The sequence below is a fragment of the Pteropus alecto genome, unplaced genomic scaffold (assembly GCF_000325575.1).
Source record: "Pteropus alecto unplaced genomic scaffold, ASM32557v1 scaffold10, whole genome shotgun sequence".
Lineage (NCBI taxonomy): Eukaryota > Metazoa > Chordata > Mammalia > Chiroptera > Pteropodidae > Pteropus > Pteropus alecto.
In genome coordinates, this window is record NW_006431210.1 from 2,142,168 (window position 1) to 2,147,693 (window position 5,526).

The following is a 5,526-nucleotide window of genomic DNA, read 5'->3' on the forward strand; positions in this document are numbered from 1 at the left end:
GGAAGTTGGATCAAAATATTTATATATTTTATTCTTTTCCCCTTTTTGTACATGGATTTATTTCCACATATGCTTATTTTAAAAGGTTGCATGTGCCCTATCATGAGAATGCACAACTTATTTAATCTATTTCTTATTTTTCTATTGATGAAGATTCATACTATTTTCTACTTTTTTTCATTATAAGCAATATTGAAATGAAAATACTGGTACACATATTGCACATTGCCCTATGATCATCTCTGTGACAAGCCTAAGAGAATCAATTGAAAAACTATTAGAAAAAAATAAAAGTGCTGAGCAAGGTGGTCAGCTATCAAATGAATATATCAAAATCTATATCTTTTAAGGAGATCCCATTCACAATAGCAACCAAAGCATAAACTACCTAGGAATAAATAATAAAAGGTGTCTAAGATCTATGTGAACAGAATTATAATATTCTATGGAGAAAAAAAATATATATATATAAAATAAATGTTTGTTCATGTATTGGAAAATTAGTATTGTAAGGATGTAAATTCTCCTTAATTTAATTTATTCTGCCCACCTGATCCCCATGGGGGTCCTAACTATATTTTTAAGGAGGAGGGTGCAGGAAGAGACTGAACATGGTTTTTCACAATGCACCTGTGGAGAGTGAATCATGAGACTGAGCTGAGCACACACACACCAGCCTCCCGTTCTCATTCTAAATGCCTAGAAATAGCAAAAAGCATAGTATTTAAAAACAAATCTATAGTAATACTGGAAAACCATAAGGGATCTTCTAGATGGACATTTAAGAAATCCCTGAAATAATTCAGATTAGACTGAAATGGGAAATCTGCTGCCTACAACATGAGTACAATGATTTTTCTTCACAAGATAGGAACAGTTTCAGGACAGGTTCAAAGTCAGGAGAGGCTGATAGAGGAAGAGGAAGAGGCCCTGGAATAACCCTCAGCATGACTGCGTGTCGTGCCACAGAAGGAGAAGCTAGGAGGCTCAGTAATATCTCCTCCCCCCAAATTGTGCCAAGTGGTACACAGCAAAAATATCTGCTTGTGCCCCACCCCTGGCAGAAGCAATGAGTGAGATTACTTGGGCCTGAGATAAAGGACAGTGTCTCAGATAGCCTCTGACATTATATGGAGGGGAAGGTCCAAAAACTGGTAAGATGAGCTACAAGCCAGCCTTGCAAGACAGCACATTTTCTTCTCTCCACAATGAATGAAGGCAAATACAGTATTCACAGAAAGCTAATAGAAAAATCTCAAAGTCAAAATGCTCACATTATCAAGAATCACTAAACACTTTGGAAAGACTAACGTTATGAAAAAAAGCCAGCAGAATCAATAATTAGATGAGTGAATACAACCAACTAGAATTAATAGAGAAAACAGAAAAATAGAGCAAATATGTTCTAAAATCTTCTTTTTAACATGTGTATGTCACACGTTAGGATATGTCACACCTTGTCTAACAATTACCTTGTTGAAGGACATTTAGGTATTTCCAATTTTCCATTATTATGTGCAATGTGAAGAGATGATCTATGTACAAGCCTCTCTGAATATACACGTGAGTATAAAATCAACTAGCTAAATATATTTCTTGAGGAGGAGACATATCAACTATTCTACGATAGGTATTTTGGGATGACATTCTCTTAATTTTGATTATTTGTTATATCTTAATCCCATTCAACAGTGACCTAATAAAATAACTTTAGGAAGCATTTGCAAATTTGTTTTTTCTTGGTAGAATTAAGGTCATTCTAAGTTAGGCATTCTTACTTTATTTTCAAAGCTTACTTTGATAAAGGTGAGTTTCTTGTTATATATGCCTCAGCATTTTTAAAGCTATGAGAATTACTGCCATATTCCATAGAGTAATTCAGCATGGAACAAAACTTGGGGCCTTATTTATTTAGTCACCTGTGACATAAAATTGATTCAAAACTATTTTCTGAGAAGAAGCTTGACTGGCCCTGCCCATGAGCTAATGGGTAAAAGGAAACCCTGTAGGTTACACAGTTCTTCCTGAGCAGTTGATTTGTTTCCTGTTTTATGGACATTGTAAATTGTGTAGCTGACCTGGTTTTCCTTTTTCCATTGGCTGACAGCCACATTATGGGTCACAGTTCACACTATGATGTGTATTTTAAACTTCATTCCTGTTCTTTGTTTGTATTTCTCATTTTTTTTTAATCGTTCACTTTACTTTTAATTTTAGCTATTTCTTGTATTTTAATGTCTCCTTATAAACCCTTTTAAATTCTTGCTGAAACAATGTGTGATAGAGATGAATAAATAATATGAGCAGTGGCTAAATAAAAATAATAAACAAACACATACAAGCCTCAGTTATACTTCCTAACAAGTACTGACACTTCCAAATTTTTATCTTGAGTGACCATAAACTTGTTGCAGTTGATGTCACAAATGAAAACATCTTTGAAACTTCCAAGAATTTCCTCTTAAGCTTTTGGTACAGTGTGTAAACATTTTCAATGGTTGTGAGACTTTGTGGGTCATTTTGATTTTGGGAAAAATCCCAAAGTATTACATGGTGAAGCCTGCTAAAACTAGATGGCTCATTAAGCTGGGTAATCAAGTTTATTTTTTTTTTTTAAATAATGTACAATATAAAGTGATGACTATTTTTTTATGTAGTTAATAAACTGGCATTGAAATTGTATCCCAAAGAATAGCTTGCATTGTTGAGAGAAGGGCATGCCCTTTGGGGAAGTGCATTCATTTGCATGTATTTGTTTTGATGTGTTTCTTCAAAAGCATTTCACCATCCCCCAACACCACCCCACAATCTGAAAAAAGAGAAGGTTCATTGGTCATGGTCATGGTTCATTGGTCATGGTGATGAACACATCACAAGGAAAGTACATATGGGCTCCTACTTATTTGGGGGGAATAGAGAAAACTGCTTGGGACCCTGGGCATTTCCCCATCATTCTCTAATTTGCCTTGATACCACAGAAGAAACAAGAGTTTTATCATACATGCTGGGGGCATGGGGTTCCATGTCTATCTTTCAATTGCCAATCACAGTATCACGTAGTTATTTATGACTGGAAAATCTGAAATCATTTTATTTTTTATTTTTTAGGTGAGGAAACCCTTGGTTGACCTCACAGATTGCAAGGACCTTGTCACCTTACAATCCCCTTTTTAAAAAATTTTTTTATGCCTACAGGATCTGGTCTTCCTAGGTGGTCTCCCATCCAAATACTAACCAGGCCCGACCCTGCTTAGCTTCCGAGATCAGACGGGATCGGGTGTGTTTAGGGTGGCGTGGCCGTAGACAAGATTTGTGTCATGTTAATATTGAATGCGCAGTTGCTGGCTGACAGCGAGCCTTTCATTTACGTCCATTAAATGAACAGATGAGTATTTGTGTCCCTATCTACCTCAGAGCTCTAGAGAATGCTGGGGACATTTATGAATTCACTCATTATGCCTACAGCACCTGCTCTTCCTGCGTGGTCTCCCATCCAAGTACTAACCAGGCCCGACCCTGCTTAGCTTCCAAGATCAGACAGGATCGGGCTTGTTCAGGGTAGCATGGCCGTAGACAGAAAATCTGAAATCATTTCGCACCTAACAAAGAACAGTTTTTGAAGTTCTACTCATGTGAGAACATAACTGCTGCTCGGTGCACCACAAGTCTCTTTTGTTGTATGTAATGTTTAAAATAATTATATGTTGTCTGTGACATTATAGAATGTTATAACTGAAAGGGGCCTTAGAAGTTATCCAGCCCGTTGGGCTGCAGGTGATACAAGACTATTGTGCACATTGAGGTGAATCATTGGAAGGTCTTTTGCTTTGTATTGAATTGTATGTGTGTGTTGAAGTTGCCTCAAGAACTATGAAGTAAACACAAAATAAATAGTATTGGAAAAAATGGAGAGGAGAGCATCCCCATTTCATCAGAGACAAGCTTAGGGGGCCAGTGGAAGAGAGGACAGGGACTGACAGGAGCAGGGACCACAACAAAAGTGGCAAGAAAATGATGTGTGCAACTCGGCCCAAGACAATTTCCATGTCTACTTTGAAGGATAAGATATAGCTAATTAAGCATGGAGGAGTAAGATGTACACTAGTTCCTGTGAAGATGGGTTAAAACATGAAAACAAGAAATGATGAGCTGTGGAGTGGGGCCCTACTGGTATAAAACCTCTTCCTGTAGGTTGAGTGCTGAGCTGCATGTAATTTCTCCTGACCAGGTACAATTGGAGTTGCCAGGAGAAGTGCTCAGTCTCTACCTTGATTAGACTAAGGAAAATTGAAATGTTCTTTGGCACCAACATAGCCATCTCATCCCTGGACTGTAGGACATACCAGGGAGAAGTGGTCCAGCGGGCAGCATAACTTAAAAAACAAATTTTAGAGTTGAAGAAACTGAGACCAAATAAATGAATTAAAATGAATCGAATGGTTGGGGCAGAGCTGGAACTGTTAGCTGGTCTCCTTTCGCATTCTCTTATTTCTTCTCAGGGCTTCCTGTCCAAATGAGAAAAATTATTTTTGTAATTATCCTGAGGTTCAAAACTTTCTATCCATGGGCTCATTGATGTCTTGGACTCATCAGTGAGGTCCTGGTCTACTTTGTTGACATTTTCATGTTACACTCTGAAACACTTAGGATCTGCAGCTATTTTTTCTAATTTCTGCAAAAGAATTCTGTCTGTCATAATGCCGATTCCCAGGCATTATATTTCAGAGCAACTATCTCTTCCACTCTTTGGCCATCTGCTTCATCAACATCAGTTGAAACAGGGTGGGGGGGTGGTAATTGAATAGGAATGAATATACTGATCAACCCTCACTTACCCTTTGCAATGTTAAGGTTTTGAGTTAATTGATCGTCTCTACTTAGTAGCAATTTACTTTTGAAAAATGTCTCCATGACTTCTTCTTTATTCCTAAAACAGGGATGTGGAGGGGGTGAGGGATGGGGTGTAATTGGTAGGGAGATAACAGTGGGAGCAAAGAGAAAAGAAGAACTATATTTACTTCTACTGTTTCTTTTTTGCCCTTCCTTTTTGAGTCCTGCAAAACCATTTGTAGCATTTATTTGTGGATAAGAGCATCGATTTTAATGTAGAACAGACATGTTTTGGAATCCTAGCTAGAGGACCTTGAGCGAGTCACTTAACTTCTCTAAGACTTTTTCCTTCTATGAGATAGAGATAAAATACTGCCTATTTAATAGGGCCAGTTTTTAGGATTAAATGAGATGAATAAAAAATGCTTAGATCAATGACTGTCATTTACTAGATGCTCAGTAAGTTTAGTTATTATTATTATCTTGTGCCCTAAACAAGAAAACTTGCTGCTCATTTTAAAGGTGTGCTTGGTATATGAAAGTTGGGGACAAAAGAAGAGAGAGCGTATATAAGTATTCCTTTAGAGCAATTGGAATATAGAAAATCATATTGAATGCATCGGAAGATGTGGCATTTAGTTAGAAAAGATTCATCAGGTTTCATTTGAGTCAGGTAAAGAAGCTCATGAAGCTCAT

General features: G+C 37.2%; 2 pseudogenes; both read right to left on the reverse strand.

Moving 5' to 3' along the window:
• Nucleotides 1-3,186: 3,186 nt before the first annotated feature.
• On the reverse strand, nt 3,187-3,305 carry LOC112470322 (annotated as a pseudogene).
• A 151-nt stretch (nt 3,306-3,456) lies between these two features.
• Nucleotides 3,457-3,575, reverse strand: LOC112470330 (annotated as a pseudogene).
• Between the last annotated feature and the right edge of the window lie 1,951 nt (nt 3,576-5,526).